The sequence below is a fragment of the Dipodomys merriami genome, unplaced genomic scaffold (assembly GCF_024711535.1).
Source record: "Dipodomys merriami isolate MVZ:Mamm:240054 unplaced genomic scaffold, mDipMer1.0.p SCAF_3, whole genome shotgun sequence".
In the NCBI taxonomy this organism is placed as follows: domain Eukaryota; kingdom Metazoa; phylum Chordata; class Mammalia; order Rodentia; family Heteromyidae; genus Dipodomys; species Dipodomys merriami.
In genome coordinates, this window is record NW_027204492.1 from 38,736,412 (window position 1) to 38,755,974 (window position 19,563).

Genomic DNA, 19,563 nt, shown 5'->3' on the forward strand with positions numbered 1-19,563 from the left:
CTATGCTTGTCAAATGGGATAACTGAAATCACTTATTCATAGTATTACTTCCTGTTAACGTAGTACCATGCTGAAAAATGAGTCACCGAAGAATGTTAATGTGGGATTTCTGTTCTCAAAGAGTTCATATGTTAGATGGGAAGATTAGACATTAACCCATGAAATAGTCGAGCAGTAATACATGATGCTATACCATTGGATGTCCATATATGTAGTATTGCATCTATACCTCTAGCTATATATGGCTATTGAATACTGACAAATATTCTGTGCTTGGCCAACTTTGGTCAGGTTTCATACCTTCTAAGCTCCTCTGTTTACTTGCTTGTAAAATCCAGTTCAACAAAGAACCTTGTTATGTCAATTTAGAAAGAACCTCACTCTTGATTATCTGCTCAGTTTCCTTATCTCCACCATCCTTCAGGTGGTGTCTGGTTCCCCTATCCTCTTGAACAAGAATCCTGTTAGGTTAGTTTAGCCCAAATCCTCCTGATTCTTGATGTTTGCTCTTAGTAATTTTCCAATCACTGACCTCTTCCTTGCTCTGTGGTTATAATTCACACTTACCCATGTTTTGTGAAGAGCTAGGCACAGTCTCTGTCTTCCCCTACAAAATCTCATTGTTATGGTCCCTGTGTCTATTGCAATAGTCTAGAGTAAAGACATACTGTGCTTTGGCAAATGTCATTGATTACATTTTTTTTCAATATTACCAGAAATATAACTAGTTAGAATTGAAATATGCTGTGAAAATGGAACCAAATAACTTGAGGGGATGAGTGGGGTTGAGAGAGATAGGGGAGAATGGTGAAAAGATTGACAGTGATTAAGATATATTGTACTTACAAATTATGTTGGAATGAACCGCCTTTGTACAGCTCCTTAAAAATAATATAAATAAATAGTAGATATATTTTTTTTACTGATCAGAGCTGGTATAAATAATGTGTTGTAAGATTCATGTAAAGAAATCTACTGAAGCAGAAGAGTCATGGAGAAGATGAGATATTTTTATCACAAATGATGTAAACTCCACTTATCCTTATTCGATTGTGTGTGTGCATGTGTGTGTGTGTACGTGCACACACACACACACTCACACACACAGATAGGGGGATTTTATTGGCTTATGTAACTGGGAAGTCTATTGTGTGTATATAGAACTGTAGAAGGTCACCTGCAACAACATGTAAAAAGAATCAAGTGCAGACAAGCAGAGTGCTGGTGATGATACTGGAGCCCCAGAACCACAGTGTGCTAGGTGAGCAAGCTAAGCTTCCTGAAGAATAGGTGGACTAAACTTAACAATATATTAAATGTAATACGATATAACAAATATTAATGTTAAATTTAATCAAATTAATAATATATTTTATTTAACCCAATATGTTTAAAACTTTTATTTATTTTATTTATTTTAATTTAATTTTCAAGGTGATGTTCAGAGGGGTTACAGTACTGGAGTTCAAAATCAGGGTCTCATACTTGCTCAGCTTGTTGGTATTCACACCTCCAGCCTGTTTCTGGTGTTTTTTTCCTGGTTGATTGAAGATTCTCATAGACATTTTTGCACAGGCTGGCTTCAAACCTTTTTCTTCTGTTCCCAGCCTCATGAGTAGCTAGGATTATAGGCCTAAGCCACCAGCACTCTGCTTAACACCAATATAAAATTCTTAATGAGATGTTTCTACCTGTATTTGTTTGTTCTAAGTCTGAAATCTGCACGTATTTTACATTTACAATATATTTCAGGCCTAACTACTTTCCTTTTTTGGTAGTGTTAAAGATAAAATTCCAAACAGGCCTGGCAACATCTGTGGCTGGGGGAAGCCAGGGCCCTGTGATTGCCAGCTTGATTATGGTACCACGGAGAGGCAGAAGTACTCTCCAATGCAACCAGAAGGAGGGATGGAGAGAAAAGTATGTGGAAAACAAAAACTGTAGTTAATATGTCCACAGCTGTTAGACTGTAAATATGTAAGGACAATTAAGATAAGAATATAAATATACCTTGCTTCCTCCCATTTTTCTTTAGTATCAATTAGTGGTACAAGGGGGATTCATTTTGACATGTCCATACATGCGTATGATATACCTAAATCAGACTCACCCCGCTATCATTTTGCTCCCTCCTTCTTCACAAACCAATATTAATAAACTTCATTGTTCAGTTTACCCTCATGCACACTGAAGTATTTTGATCATATTCATTCTCCTTCATTCTGCCTTTTTGCCCTCTACACTCCCACTGATACCCACACTTAAGACAGGATCTGTTTTACAATTGTCATTCATCTTTTAATTCTTCAAAGGACTTTTACCATAATATCTCACATATTCATATACTTTCTCACATTCCATCTCTCTTATCCCTTATTATACTGCCTTTTATTAAGTTTTGTTTTACCACCTTTATTCACAGATACAATGTATTTTGGTAATGTTAACCCTCTATATCAAACAATGTAAATATAGTTCATTTAGTTGTTTTGTTTGGGGGCACCGAGGCTTGAACTCAGGCCCTCTCATTCTTGCTCACTTTTTTGCTTACCTCTGGTACTCTACCACTTGAGTCATACATCCAATTCCAGATTTGGTTTGGTTATTTGGAAATAAGAGTTTCTCAAATTTGTCTCCACAGGCTGGCTTTGAACCTCATTTCTCGGATATCAGCCTCCTGACACACTAGCATTGAGTAAATATACTTTAGATAAACTAATGTGCCACATAATGCCAAGGATCTTTTACTTTTGATTAAGTTTTTGTTTCTTTTAATTAAATTCAAGAAAAATATTCTTTTATTAGCATAAATTAATTGTATAAATGGGTTTCATTGTTGAATTAGGAAATATTTAAGGCTTTGTCTAACTTCTTTTCCCTGGCATTTGATGTCTATTCCCCTCTAAGAACCAATGGTATAGTGGAATGATAAGATTTGTATTTAGCTCAGGGTAGCTCACACCTGTAATCCTAGCTACTCAGGAAGCTGAGACCTGGAGAATAGCAGTTTGAAACCATTCAAGACAGAAAAGTTCTCCAAATTCCATTTCAGTTAACTAATTAAAAAAAAAAGTGGGCAAGAGGTGTGGCTCAAGTAGTAGATCAGCAGCAGTGAGCAACAAGCTGAGCAAAAGTGTGAAGCCACGACTTCGAGCCCTAAACGACACAAAAAGGAATACTTTGCTGGTGCAAAATGAGGAAGGGGGTGATATTGTTAAAAAAAAAAGATAGTACTCAATGCCTGACTTATATAACTATAACCACTCTGTACAAGTATCAAGTATCTTTGACCCAAAGCTGAATATGGACTTTGCCATTTACTTGATACAAAATATGGTAAAAAAAAAAAATACTAAGGTCTGCAATCTCAGTTTCCTCATTTACATTATAGGTAAAATAATATTTATGTCACAAAGTTGTTATGAGAATTTTATGAGCTAACATATTGAGTGGATGCTCAGTTAATTCCTTATCTCCTTTTTAATGATAGATAACATATTTGGAAAGAAATACCCTGTTATACACACTAGTAAATGCTAGCAGCTAATTTCTTGGATTAAATAGTGCCCAGATGTGTTGCTTGTCAATTTTTGTGATATAAATCTCACCATGGCAGATTTCAAGCTACAAATGTACAGTCACTGAACACAGAGTTGGAAATAGAGGTGAATAATCAGCTCTCATCATATCATCTTCTTAATTCAGTTTTCCCCTGTTATTTTCATCAGGCTGCTGCACCCTTCAAAAGGGAATCAAGTACATAATGTAAGTTAGTTTTTGCAAATAGTGTCCCAGAAATACTTTCAAATACTTTCCTCCCCTGTCTGGACTACTCAAATGAATGTTCTTAGGGGCTGCTGCAGGGGCTGCTTCTCTCTCTCTCTCTCTCTCTCTCTCTCTCTCTCTCTCTCTCTCTCTCTCTCTCTCTCTCTCTCTCTCTCTCTCTCTCTCTCTCTCTCTCTCTCTCTCTCTCTCTCTCTCTCACTCACTGGTTCCCCCTCCCTCCCTCCCTTCTTTCCTTCCTTCCTTGATTGTGGGGCTTGAACTCAGAGCCTGAGCACTGTCCCTGAGCTCTTTTTACTCAAGGCTAGTGCTCTACCACTTTGAGACACAGCTTTACTTCTGTTTCTTTTTTTAAGTGGTTAATTGGAGATAAGAGTCTCTGGAACTCTTCTGCTTGGGCTGGCTTTGAACTGTGATCCTCAGATCTCAGACTCCTGAGTAGCTAGGATTACAGGCATGAGCCATGGGTGCTCAGCTGTCCTTAGCTTCTTTGTAGGCATGAGAAAAGGTAAGTAATTGCTTTGTGGTTTTAGAGCAACTGGCTTTTATTGCAAAAGTTCAGAATGGGTTTCCAGACAAAACCAGTTCAGAGGAGCTTAAATTGAAATAATATCTTATCTCCAGGATACTCTCTAGTTTGCTTCTACTAAGGGTAAAATATTGGTATCACTAAATTCCTATCAAAATGACACTGCCGAGTACTGGCAAGGATGTAGAAAAACCAGATCACTCATTCATTGCTGATGGAATGGGAGATGGTATATTGCCCTGCAAAATAGTTTGTTGATTTCATTTTAAAATAAATAAGGGGACAAGAGGGAAAAAACTCAGAGAAAACAAGGGAGGGGGTGACACCGTTCAAAAAGAAATGTACACATTACCTGATTTATATAACTGTAACCCCTCTATATATCACCTTTAGAATAAAAATAAATAAAATATAAATAAACACCAGCTCCACTCCTGTGCTTTAAACTCAGAGAAATTTAATTTTATATACACATAGGAACCCATAAATATTACTATTAATAGCAAATGTTAATAGCAGTTTTTATTGTAATAGTTACAAACTATTTGTACAATCCCATCCCGACCCCACAAAATCAGATATTGAAGCTCGATAATCTCAAATGTGTTCATTTTTGGAGACCTGAGGCCTTTGAGGGGCAGTTAGGTGACCAGTGTGGAGCTCTGTACATGAGATGAAGGCCTGACAGAAAAGATATCCCACACCTTCTTGTAGGCTTGCCGCTGCACGAGAACAGAGGAATTCAGCATTGTAGAAGACAGCCCTCATTTGAAGCAACCTACTCATGCTGACAGGCTGATTTCATATTTACAGACTCCAGAACAATAAGGAGTGTCTGTCATTTCTCAAGGTACTGACTTCAACTATTTTGGGCTGTTAGAACAGAGTACCTGAGAGTAGGTATTTTGAACTTCTTGTCAGTACTAGGATTTGAACTCAGGGCCTTTTACAAATTACCTTGTCCAAGGCTAGGTGATTTAAAAAGAAAAGAAACTTATTTCTTGTAGTTCTGGAGGCCATGTAGTCCAATATGGAGGGATTCACATCTGTTGAGGGCCTATGTGCTGTGTCATTTCAGGGTAGAATGCAAGAGAGCATGGGAAAGCCAGAGTTTAAACAATCTGTAGAACCTTTTAGGATTAATATTAATCTAATCATGATGGTAAGACCTAAACTTCTCTAATTAGGTCCCACCTCCCAACACTGTTTGCCTTGAGGGTTCAGTTTCCAATGCCTGCTCTTTGATATATGTATATGTGTATAAAAGCAGCAGTTCCTGATCCATTCATCTACTGAGGGGCATCTGGGATGGTTCCTTATCTTAGATATGGTGAATAATGCTGCGATAAACATAGTTGTGCTTGTAGCTGTACTATGGCCTTGTTTGCGATCGTTTGGATAAATGCCCAGAAGTGGAATTGCTGGGTCATAGGGGAGCTCTATGTGTAGTCTTTTGAGGAACCTCCATACTGCTTTTCACAGGGATTGAACATGTTTACACTCCCACCAACAGTGCAGTAGAATTCCCTTTTGGCCACATCCCCTTCAGTATCTATTGTTATTAGAGTTCTTGATTATAGCCATTCTAACTGGGGTGAGATGGAATCTCAATGTTGCTTTGATTTGCATTTCTTTTATGGCTAGAGAAGTCAGGCATTTCTTCATGTGTCTATTGACCATTCTTATTTCCTTTCCAGAGAAGTCTCTCTTTAAGCCTTTAGCTCATTTGTGTGTGTGTGTGTGTGTGTGTGTGTGTGTGTGTGTGTGTGTGTGTGTGTGTGTGTGTATGAATTCTATGATGCCTCCACCAGAAAGAATAATACTGCCCCATTTGTTAGGAAATGGAAATTCTTGGAAAAATTATATCAAGTAAAGTAACCCAGGCCCAAAGAAACCTATTTGCAATAGCTAGTATACGTCTAGGATAATCCTACCAGACAAGCAGAAAAGGTCAAAAGCTAGGTACATATGACCATATAAGATGATGCTAAATGAAATGAACCCCAAGATATGGACACAAGAAGTTTACTCTTTGTTGCTGTTTATTTATTTTTTTTTTTGATTTGGGATGAGATTTATTTTTTTGTCTTTTTTATTGTGAAAATACTGTACAGAGGGGTTACAACTACATGGGCAAGATAATGAGTACATTTCTTTTTTTATTGTGAACATACTGTACAGAGGGGTTACAATTACATGGGCAAGATAATGAGTACATTTCTTATCAAGCATTGTAACCTCCTCCTTTGTTTCCCCTTCCCATCCCTTCCCATCCTCCCCCGCCCCCCCCACCGAATCCTCCTCCCCCCTCATCCCCTCACCAAAGTTGTAAAGTTCGTTTTTCGCCATAACTACTTGTACATCTCATTGTTGCAATGGGTCCACCTGTATCCCTATTTAAACTATTTGTTTTTTTCCTTCCTCTCCACAAATTATACCAACATCAAATGCAGTGAAAACAGGGGTTATACCGTGGGGGAGCGACATACAAAGCAACAAAGAAATAATCTTATAAATGCGTTAGAAACAAATGCATGAAAGAAAAAAACATTTGAATACATATCTTAGGGTTCATTTCCCTAACATCACCTTATCTGACCTTTTCTCTTGACTCAAACATATACTAGTTATTGCAAATAAAGGAAACCATGGGACCTATGTTTCTTTGGGCCTGGCTTACTTCACTTAATATATATTTTTCCAAGTCTTTCCATTTCCTAATAAATGGGGCAATGTCATTCTTTCTGATGGAGGCATAGAATTCCATGTTGCTGTTGTTTTAAGGTACTATGTGATTTTTTTTTTGGTTTCTTTTGTATGCTCTTCCCCCTATGGTATAACCTCTGTTGTCACTGTATTTGATTCTGGTGCCCTAAATCTTGTATATACATTTTACTAATTTGGGGAGGGGAAGGAAAATAACAAAATGCTGAAACAAGGATACAGGTTGATCCATTGTAACAATGAGATGTTGAAGACACTATGTTGAAAATGAACTTTATACAACTTCGGTGGGGGAGGAGGGAGGAGTTGGGGAGGTGGAGAGGGAAGGGATAGTTGAGGAAAAACAAAGGAAGGGGTAACAATGCTCGACAGGAAATGTACTCATTACCTTACTCATAACAGTAACCCCTCAGTACAGTATCTTTACAATAAATTTTTGTTTTTGTTTTTGTTTTTGTCAGTTGTGGGACTTGAACTCTGGGCCTGGGGGCTGTCCCTCACCTCTTCAGCTCAAGGTGAGCACTCTACCACTTGAGCCACAGCGCCACTTCCTAAAATATATATATATATATATATATATATAATATATTATATGTCTTAAATATAATATATATACATATATATATATATATATATATATATATATATATATAAGCAGAAGTTCTGATTCTGTAGGTCTGAGACAGGGTGACTGTCCAAGTCTTTCCCAGTTTAAAAAATATATTTTAACTTTATAAAGGTGATGTACAGAGGGGTTACAGTTACGTAACTCAGGTACATTATCACCCCTTCCCTTGCTCTTTCCCAGTTTTTCCTTCCCGTTCCCACCCACAAGTAGTATAGTTCATTTTTAACATAACGTCTGATGAGCACCATTGCTGCATTTGTTCACTCTTTGTTGCTCCATTTCTGTGCCTCCCTTACAGACCCCCAAGGCAGATAAATGAACAAAGGACAAAAATAAAAGAAAACAAAAAGCCCTCTTGTTTCCATTTCCTGGAGTTCATTATTTTTTAAGATCAGATACACATAAGCATTGTGCCTTTGCGTTCTTCTCCTAAGAATTTTCTCCTTTGATCTCACTGTGTGTGAATACCTTGTTTCTTTCCGTTTTATCACCAGGGAAACCCCTTAGTCTAGGAAAACTGAGATGATCAGTCATCTTACTTGGGGGATAGTTACTTTAACACCTCCAGGAGGGGAAGGGGAATAACAAAATGCTGAAACAAGGACACAGGATGAGCCATTGCAACAATGAGACTCACAAGATACTATGTTAGAAATGAACTCTACAACTTAGACTGGGGAGAGGAGGAGGTGGGGAAGGAAAGGGATAGTGGGAGAAAAACAAAGGAGGGTGTAACAATGCTAGACAAGAAATGTACTCATTACCTTACTCATGTAATTGTAATCCCTCTGTACAACATTTATACAATAAAATTAAGTTTAAAAAATAACACCTCAGATATTTTTCATTGACGTGTTCCCCAGGCATATTGCAACATTGGTTAAAGGCTTGGTGGCAACCCAACATACCTCAGTGACTTGAATCTCCCCTCTGATCTCAAATAATAGTGTTGGCTCAGCTGCTGCTGTTCTCTTTCCAACCTTAGCTAAAAGGAACACTTTGTAAGGCTTCAATTGATTCAAGAAGATTGAAAATTCAAGGCTAAGTGATTAAACTTCTAACAGATAGAAGAACATTTAAATGCCTAAATTGCTTGAGTACTTTAAAAAAAACAGGGAGAAACAGCCAAATTGTATCACCCAAAAAGTTCTAAAATAATCAACTAAAAGGAACTACTCAGAATGTGAGTGGCATAGTGTCACTTCTCCTCAATCTGCTGACCTCCTCACTTCATGGCTTCAGGCAGAGTTGTTAAGTGATCTATGAAATGCTAACCTTTCTATCAAGGCTGCAGATGCTGTCACCAGAATGAATTTGAATTTAGTCGATGAAAAGGTGTCAAAGGACACCAGCCTGTCTTCAGCCATCTCCAGTTCTTTCAGAGATTTTTCTGCTCTGTTGTTACTGCAGCTTGAGATCCAATCCAGTTTCATCTCCTTAGATTTTAGAGTTGAAGTGATCACAATTAAGGATACAAACTTTAGCTTCAAATGAGCTGGCATGAAGCAGGCCAATGACCTAAGTAAAGATATATTTCCAATGTAGGTGCTATTTATATTTGTGGCATGTTGGTTGGTAAGAAATGTAGAGGCATTTGAGCCCTTCTGCATTGCTGGTAGGAATGTAAAATGGTGATGCTATTCGGAAAACAATTTGGCACCCACAAAACAATTCAACATAGAATTATCATATGATCCAGCAATTCAATTCCAAGGTTTGTGGCTCAAAAATTTTTTTAACAGTGACACAAATCTTCATAGTAGCAATATTCACAACAACAAAAGATAGAAACTGCCCAAATGTACATTGGTGGGGGATGAATAGATATAAACACATGGTGGCATACACATAAAATAAAATATTACCCATCTATAAGAGAAAGGAAATGTATATGTGTATGTGTATGTGTGTGTGAGTGTGTGTGCATGTGCGTGTGAATGTGTGAATGTGAGCGAATCTTGAAGTCACTATGCTGAGTGGAATAAGCCAGGTATAAGAGGATAGATGCTATTGAATGATTCCACTTAGGTGAAAGATTCAGAATAAGGAAATTCAAAGAAACAGAAAGATTAGAGTTTACCAAGGGTTAGAACTGAGGAGGGCAAATGGAGAAATATTGTTTAATTGATACAGAGTTCCTATTAAGGGTAACGAAATCATTGATTATATATATCCTACAATTAAACAAAAGCTGTGGTATTGCACATCTGTAATCCCAGCTGCTTGAATGGTAGGGGCAGGAAAATAGCACATTTGAGGTCAGCCAAGGCTAAGCTAGCAAGATATAAGGCCCTATCTCAAAAACAAAAGAAAAAGAGCTAGGAAGGTGGCTCAGTGGCAGAGTGCTTGCCTCACATGCATGAGGCCCTGGGTTTGATTCCTCAGCACCACATAAGCAGAAAAACTGGAAGTGGTACTGTGGGTCAAGTGGTAGAGTACTCGCCTTGAGCTGAAAAGCTGAGGGACAGCGCGTGGACACAGAGTTCAGGCCCCACGACCGACAAAAAAAAGAAAGAAAGAAAGAAAGAAAGAAAGAAAGAAAGAAAGAAAGAAAGAAAGAAAGAAAGAAAGAAAGAAAGAAAGAAAGAAAGAAAGAAAGAAAGAAAGAAAGAAAGAAAGAAAGGAAAGAAAGAAAGAAAGAAAGAAAGAAAGAAAGAAAGAAAGAAAGAAAGAAAGAAAGAAAGAAAGAGAAAAAGGAGGGACATAGATCAAGCTAAAAGCATTTGCCTAGGCATGAATGAGTACCTGAGGGTTCAATTATTTGTACTAAAAAAATCATGATCATGAGTAGGAACTAGGGAGTTATAGGTGGTAGTGGGTTTGGGAAGAGAACAAGTTCCCTGATGCTCTGAATGTAGTTGCCTGGTAAGGCTGGCAGCTTTGAAGATGAAGATTATCTAGGACTTGGGGCACTGTATACACCAAACATACATGCAGAAGGTGGTTCATTGCATCTGCAGTTTTAAGCAGCCACGCAGGTGAGTCATGTGGATGGTCCTTGGAGCTTTCTGCCATCAGGTACAGGATCTAAGTCTTGGTTTGTTGGAATTGGAGTGAGTGCATGAGAATCGAGGAGCCTAGCACAGCACCTACTTACTAGGTGCTCCAAGCAATTATATTGCATTACTAATTGATGGAAGAAGATGGAGTTTTCAACAAATGTATTTTGTACATTTAAGTAGCATTTTTAGTTATACAAAGGGGTTTCATTGTGGAATTTCTATATATGCATATGATGATGATGCACTTTGATCAAGCTAATTCTGTTACTCTTTCTTGTCCCTTTTCTTCCTTTCAAAATAAATTTTTAACAGATTTCATTTGTCTATTTTTATACATATATATAATATACAGTACTTCATATTCATGCCCCTTCACCCTCTGTTTTTGCTCTCATCCTCCCACCGGACCCACCCCCAAATGGCCCCTGTTTTGTATTCCTGTCACTTAGTTTTTAAGGATTATTTTTAAGATTTTGCATATGAGAGGGAACATGTGGTGTTTATCTTTCTCAGTCAGGCTTATTCTGTTTAACATGATACTATCTATTTCTACCTGTTTTCCTGCAGATTGCAGGATTTTGTTCTTTTTTATATACTGAACAATATTCTGTTATGTATATTTTACTACAATTTTATATCCACTCATTAGTTGATGGGCATGCAAGCTGATTCCATATTTTGGCTGTTGTGAATAGTGCTATTTTAAACATGGATGTACAAGTACCTCTATTATATGCTGATTTACACTCATTCAGATATGTGCCCAAGAGTCAAATGGTAGGTCTATTTTTTGTGTATAAGGAGCCTCCATATAAATTCATATGATTGCCCCATTTTGAAAGGATTTTCCCTTCATCTCTGAGAGAATCTTGCCATGTTCCTCAAAACTGAGCTTAAACATAGCCTTCTCGGTGACGTTTTCTTTCCTTGATTTCATGTTCTACCTCTTGTAGATGTGATATCTCCTCTTACTCTAATGGCTATAGAGAGACATTTCTGCTTAGGGCTCAAGGGAATGTTAGGGACACTGGAAAAAGAGAACTGGGTTAGAGATATTAGGAAGGATCACAAATTTACACTTGGGAGTGGTTATGGTAAAATTGGGATTGCTACCAGGGCAGGAAGCTGAGGGCTAATTAACGGCAAAGTAAATTGAGATATAGCCCCATTCTCAGTCCAAAAACAGAATGCATACTACAAGTTGAAGAGAAACTGGTGACCTAATGACAGATAACCCAGGGCAGTCCAGTCATGGTTAGTAAATTCAAACCATGTACAAAATATCCTTTTCAACTTTAGTACTCTTGCTTCCTTCTAAAACATTCTTTCTTTACCATCTCTGCATATGAAAATACCGCCCTATTCGTGAGCTCCATTCTACATCAAAGTTCCTTTTATTAAACTTTCTCTAATTTCATGTCTGAAAGTACAAGGCTTGGGGTGCAGGCCATGGTAGTCCTGGGATAAGAGAGATAGCATAGTGCTGGAAGGAAGAACTCAGGTTTTGTATTAAGATTTCGCTTCTGAGTTTTTCACTTAACTTTATGATTAATGTAAATAAGAAAGTATCTAACCCATGATAAGAGTGAGAGCATTATTTACCATAGCTAAGACATGGAAGCAACCCAGATGCCCCTCAGTCGATGAATGCATCAAGACAATGTGGTAATAGACACAATGGTATTCTATGCCTCCATCAGAAAGAATGACATTGCCCCAACAGTTAGGAAATGGAAAGACTTGGAAAAAATTATATTAAGTGAAGTAAGCCAGGCCCAAAGAAACATAGGTCCCATGGTTTCCTTTATTTGCAATAACTAGTATATGTCTGAGACAGGCAGAAAAGGTTAGATAAGTTGATGTTAGGTGAAATGAACCCCAAGATAAGGACTAAAATGGTTTTTCTTTCTTGCATTTGTTTCTAAAATATTTATAAGATGATTTCTTTGTTGCTTTGTATGTCACTCCCCCACGGTATAACCCCTGTTTTTCACTGTATTTGATGTTGGTATAATTTGTGGAGGGGAAGGAAAAAAATTGTTTAAATAGGGATACAGGTGGACCCATTGCAACAATGAGATGTACAGGTCATTATGTCTACAAATGAGCTTTACAACTTTGACGGTGGGGTGGAGGGGGGGTGGAGAGGAGGTGGGAGAGATGGGAGATGGGAGGGGATGGGAAGGGGAAACAAATGAGGAGGCATCAATGCTTAATAAGAAATGTACTCATTACCCTGCCCATGTAATTGTAACCCCTCATTTTCACAATTAAAAAAAAAAAAAAACAACAGTGAGGTAGGATAACAAGGATAGGGAGTAGGCAAGGATACCAGAGAAGCAAAGAGAAATCTACAAATTGGCAGTTTGGATATGAACATGGGTTCTTCCAACTTCAAAACCCATGCTATTGACCTCTATAGCAGTTGTTCTCTGACTGCAGTAGGCATTAAAATTACTGGGATAACTAGTTAAAATACATATTCCTGGGCCTCACATCTGAGGATTTAATTCAATGGAAGGGATAAAGGAATTGGGATTAGATTTTTGTGTTGGTGATGGGGTTTCAACTCTGGGCCTGGGTGCTGTTCCTAAGCTTTTTTGCTCAAGGCTAGTGCTCTACCACTTGAGTCACACATCCACTTTCACATTTGGTTGTTAATTAGAAGTATGAGTCTCGTGGCCTTTCCTGCCTGGAATGGCTTTGAATTGTGATCATCACATCTCAGCTTTCTGAGTAGATAAGATTACAGACTTGAGCCACTGGCACCTGGCTAGTAATAGGGATTCGTTTTTTAAACAAACTCTTCCATTGAATCTGAACTCAGTTGTCCAAGGACCAAGTCTATTTCCTTGGTGCTAATGGTTTCAGTTCCCAATCCACCTCTGGTATTCATGTTTATTGATGTCAGATGTATCTCACATTAGAAAAGGCTACTTCATTCCATTAATTGGTGTTGGAACACTTGTTGAAAACCAACTGACCACAAATATATGGATTTATTATGGGACTCTCGACTCCATCTTTGTTATTTATATGTTTATCCTTATGCTCCTATCACAGTTGCTTTTTATATTGAGATAAAATTCATGTTATGTGTAATTCACCATAGTATTAATTTTAAGGCTGCCATTCAGTGGCTTTTAGTACACTGATAATGCTGTGCAACTATCACTGATATCTAGTTCCAGAAAACACTCATTAAGAAGCCATTGTTCATTCCATCTCTCCTCCAGCTTCTGGTAACCTCTAATCAGCTTTCTATGTTTGTGAACTTGCTGTTCTGGGCATTTCATATAAATGGACCACACAGCCTTTTTTGTTCTCAAGGTTCATCCATAGTGTAGCATATATTGATGCTTTACTCTTTTTTAATGACATATCTATTTTCTGGATATACTCCATTTTGTTGATCCATTTATCAGCTGGACAATTGAGTGGTTTCTACATTTTGCTTTTATGAATAGTACTGCAATCAACATTCACTTAAAATTTTTGTGTGCACAAATGCTTTGATTTCTCTAGAAGTAAAATCAGTCGTATGGTAATTATATGTTTAACTTTCTGAAGAACTGCCAAAATGTTTTCCACAGTTATTGCACCATGTTATATTCCCACCAACAATGTATGAAGACTGCCATATTTTTCTTCCATCTTTAACGCTTGTTATTTTCTGTTTCTATTTATAGTCATTTCAGTCAATGTTAAGTGGTATCTCCTTGTGTTGATTTTAATTTTCCTAATAACTGCTGATATTGAGCATCCTTTCATGGGCTTGTTGGTCATTCATATATGTTCATTGGATAAATGTCTAGTCAAATCTTTTTCCAATTTTAAAATTAGGTTGTTTGCCTTTTTATTGTGGAGTTATATAGGTTCTTCATATAATATGCATACTAGACCCTTCTCAGGTACATGGTTTACAAATATTTTCTCTCATTCTGTGGGATGTCATTTTACCCTTTGATAGCATCCTTTGATGTTCAAAAGTTAAATTTTTGTTGCAGTTGTATTTTTTCTTTTGTTGTTTATGCTTCTTTCATATCTAGTAATCCACTGCCGAGTTCAATATTATAGAGATTTTTGACTCTAAGAGTTTTACTTTAAAGAAGCTTAAAATTTGAGCTCTTTCATTTAGGTCTTTGATCCATTCCAGTTAAATTTTGTATATGAAGTAAGGTCTCCACTTGATTCTTTTGCATGTGAATATCCAATTATCCTAGCACCATTTGTTGAAGAGACTTCTTTCTCCACTGCATGATCTTGGCAACTCTTTGAAAATCAATTGAACTTAGACATATGGGTTTTCTAGCTGACTCTCAGTTCTATCCCTTTGATCTATATGTCTATTCTTGAGCCAGTACCATAATGTTTTGATTACTTCAATTTGCTGTAAGTTTTGAAGTTGAGAAGTGCTACTTTTCCAACTTTGTTCTTTTTATGGAACATTTTCATTGGTCAATGTTGCTTATAATTCCTTATAATTTTAGGATCATATTATTCATTCCTTCAAAAAAAGTAAAATGCATTTTGATAAAAAAGGAATTGAATTGTAGGTAGCTTTGGGTACTAGCATACATCATCTTAATAATACTATGATAGTCAATCCATAAAGACAGGTTGTGTTTCCATTTACTTAGATCTTTTACACAAGATTTGGTATTATCTGGGGTTTCAGACACTGAGATTTTGGAAAATATCTCCTATGGCTGTGGGAGAACCATTGTAGCAATTAATATTTCATGTTTCATGGTTGGCAAAAGACTACCAAAAATTCTATTTCTAGGCTCCTTTACTGAAGCAATTAGTGTCTAGCTCTTGTTTTTAAATGAAAAGAGTATGCATGCTAAATCTTCATAAAGTTAATTTCTCAGCAATCTGAAGTAACATGTCATTTTGCTAACATTTATTTCCTAGAAAACCAGCAAGAGGTAAATTTTAGCTTAGTTCAAGTTAAATTACTTTGAAATAATTTTTTCCCTGAAAACTTTAAAGTTAACTAAGGATCAGATTAGCAAGATTTTCAATCATTTTAGGATTAGAAAAATAGTATTTGGGGGCTGGGAAGGTGGCTCAGTGGTAGAGTACTTGCTTTGCATGCATGAGGCCCTGGGTTTGATTCCTCAGCACCACATAAGCAAAAAGAAAAAAGCCGGAAGTGGCGCTGTGGCTCAAATGGTAGAGCGCTAGCCTTGAGCTTAAGAGCTGAGGGACAGCGCCCAGGCCCAGAGTTCAGGCCCCACGACAGGACCACCCAAAAGAAAAAAGAAAAAGAAAAATAGTATTTGACCAGGCACCATTGGCTCACACCTATAGTCCTAAATACTCAAAAGGCTGAGATCTGAGGAATTTCGTTTGGAGCCAGCCTGGGCAGATAAATCCTAGAGACTCTTATCTCCAATTGACTAGCAAAACAGCCAGAACTGGAGGTATGGCTTAAGTGGTAGAGCACCAGCTATGAGTAAAAAAGCAAAGCAAGAGCATGAGGCCCCCATTACCAGCTCAAAATAGAATTAGAAAAAAAAGTGGGAAAACACTAGTACAATTAATAACAGAAAGTGTCAATGATACTTTTCTGTGCCAATATTAAAAAGATACTGACTTCAAAGCTGTGAAATAGTAAAGGCACTGTGGTCATTATGAAAGTTTGCTTAGCCAAGATTCAGTGCTAGGTTTGTCTTACGCTGCAGCCTACACTTTTCAAATGTTAGTTAATATACTGCTCCTCTGTTTTTGTAGCATATCAATTATTTGAAAAAATCTGGATTTATTGAATGAAAACTAAACTTCTCTGTTGACTCTTACTTTTTCCCAAACTTTTCCTCCATCTACCTAGACAGCTTCAATCCCTGATAATTCCAATTTAGTCACACCAGTTTCCTCTCTATATATCAAATCTGTCATGTTCATTTTTGAACATGACATTTCATTTCTGCCATGTTCATTTCTAATTCTAGATATTCACTTGCTTGGGGGCCCCAAAATCCTAATGATCCTCCAAAGACAAATCAAGATATCTATATGTATAAAGTCTGTCCTGATCTCCCATTCCTTTGAACACTTACATAATTTATCAGCTGTAGCACACAATTTTTATCTGGTTTTAGTTTCTAGTTTTCAAGCCCAAGTCTTGGGGCTTCAACTCAGGGCCTGAGTGCTGATTGTGAGCTTTCTCATGCTTAAGGCTAGCACTCTATCACTTGAGCCACAGCTCTATTTCAAGCTTTCTGGGGGGTGAAGTTAATTGGAGATAAGAGTCTCATGGACTTTCCTGTCCAGGTTGTGTTATTGTTATTGTTATTATTATTATCATTGTGAAAATACCATACAGAGGGGTTACAATTACATGGGCAATATAGTGAGTACATTTCTTATCAAGAATTGTTGCCTCATCCTCTGTTTCCCCATACCATCCCTTCCCCTCTCCACCCCCACACCCCACTACCACCACCACCCCACCCCCCACCCAGCCAAAGCTGTATAGTTCGCTTTACGTCTTGTACATCTCATTGCTGTAATGCGTCTGTAACCCTATTTAAACAATTTTTTCCCTTCCCCTCCACAAATTATATCAACATCAAATACAGTGAAAGCATGGCTTATACCATGGGGGAGGTACATACAAAGCAACAAAGAAATCGTATCATAGCCAATGAGTTTTATTCAGGCTGGTTTTGAACCATGGATCTCAGATCTCAGCCTCCTGAGTAACTAAGATTACAGGTGTAAGCCACCCAGTGTCAGGCTTATCTGTTTGTTTATTTTTAATAATCTTGAATTGAGTTGTAATTCATATATCACAAGGTTCAATGTTTTAAAGTGTTCTGTTCAGTGGTTTTTAGTATAGTCACAAAAATCTGTAATCATGTTTGTCACCAGTAAGTGAGTAAGGGAATTTCATCTTAGTTATTGGGATGGTGACATCTGGCTCCAAGATGGACAGCAGTTGTTAATTATATATCATCAAAGCCCATGGGTGGACATAGCATGCCACATAAGACCTCACAGGAGTAGAACTCAAGAACAGAGTGAATAAATGGGAAGGTGTGAGAGGTAAATGTTTAATTATTAAGTGACCTTTGGTTCTCATTTGAGGATGTTACTAGCTTCTCTAAATAACTTCACAGATTAGAAGAGAACTGAAATCTGCTTCTCAGGGATAAGCAGGAAATTTTGCCTGTGAATGACTTGTAGTTAGATCACTAGAGCCCCATTTTTTTTTCTGATTTCAAAGGTCAAGGTAGCACATAATATTGAACTTTAACTTTAGATCTATACCAGAAACCCATTTCCTATGTATAGAATTTTTATCACTCCCAAAGAGTCCCTATGCCCATGAGCAGGCATTCTGTATTTTAGTACATTTGAACTGCTATAATGAAGTATCTCACATGTGACTTACAAAAACAGATTTACTTTTCACAGTTTTGGAGCATGGAAGTATAAGATCAATATGCCAGCATGGCTGGGTCTGACCAGGTTGTAAATGGTGGCTGACTTTTGTATCTTCACAAGGTAGAAAAGCTAACCAACCCTTTAGCTATTTTTAATAAGGACACTAATCTCACTTGTGAGGGATCCACCCTCAGGACCTAATTACATCCCAGTTCTAAAAAAGAGTTATAAAAGTTATTTTTAATATATTCTGAATATTTGTTGCTTATTTGATTTAAGAATTGGAAATATTATTTCTCCCATACTCTAAGTCTTTTTTTTTTTTTGTCAGTCGTGGAGCTTGAACTCTGGGCCTAGGCTCTGTCCCTGAGCTCTTCAGCTCAAGGCTAGCTCTCTACAACTTGAGCCACAGCCAGCGCCATTTCCAGTTTTGTGAGTGAGTGGTTTATTGGAGACAAGAGTCTCACCGACTTTCCTGTCCAGGATGGCTTTGAACCATGATCCTCAGATCTCAGCCTCCTGAGTAGCTAGGATTACAGGTGTGAGCCACTGGCACCCAGCTTGATAGTGTCTTTTGAAGCATAAATATTATTAATTTGATGAAGCACAATCTTTTGTTGGTTATTTCTGTTTTTGATGATCTAAGAAATAGATGATCTAAGAAATAGATCAGTGCCTAACCCCAGATTATGTTGGTTTACAGCTATATTTTCTTCTAAGAGCTTCAGTTCTTACATTTTGATCATTCATGCATTTTGAAGTAATTTTTATATATGCTATAAAGTCACTCTAACTTAATTCTTTAGCATGTGGACAACTAAATGTAACATCATTTAACAAAAAGTGATTTGCTCTCATTGAATAGTCTTGATATTCTTACTGAAAATCAATTGGCCATAAATTTATGGCTTCATTTCCCAGTAGATCAATTCTACTCTATTAATCCATGTAACTATCCTTTACTAGCATCACACATTTTAAATGACTGAACCTTGTAGTACATTTTAAAATAGGAATATGAGTTTTCCAACTTTATTTCCATTTCAAGATTGTTTAAATTATTCTGAGTTCCTCATATTTTCACAAGAATTCTAGAATCAGCTTGCCAATTTCTGTAATAAAGCCAGTTGGGATTTTGATACAGCTTGTATTGAATCTGAAAGTGTTGCCATCTTTACAATATTAAATCCCCCAATCCATGACCAAGGAATATCTTTCCATTTATTCATGCCTTCCCTGACTCTTTTCAACAATATTTTGTAGTTTTCAATGTGCAAGGTATACAGTTGTTTTTAAATTATTAAATATTTTATTACTTGGATGCTTTGTGTACAAACCTATTGATCTAAATCATTTTCAGCTATTCATTACTAACATGTTAAAACAAAAATGGTTTTAAATTATTTTATTTCCTACAGCTTTTTTTAGAGTTTTTTTAATTGTGAAAATACCATACAGAGGGGTTACAATTACACGGGCAAGATAATGAGTACATTTCTTAT

The 19,563-nt window shown here is 37.1% G+C and overlaps 1 pseudogene; it reads right to left on the reverse strand.

The window, feature by feature from the left end:
* Positions 1 to 19,563, reverse strand: part of LOC138839773 (RNA/RNP complex-1-interacting phosphatase-like) — a 65,091-nt pseudogene that overhangs the window by 31,496 nt on the left and 14,032 nt on the right.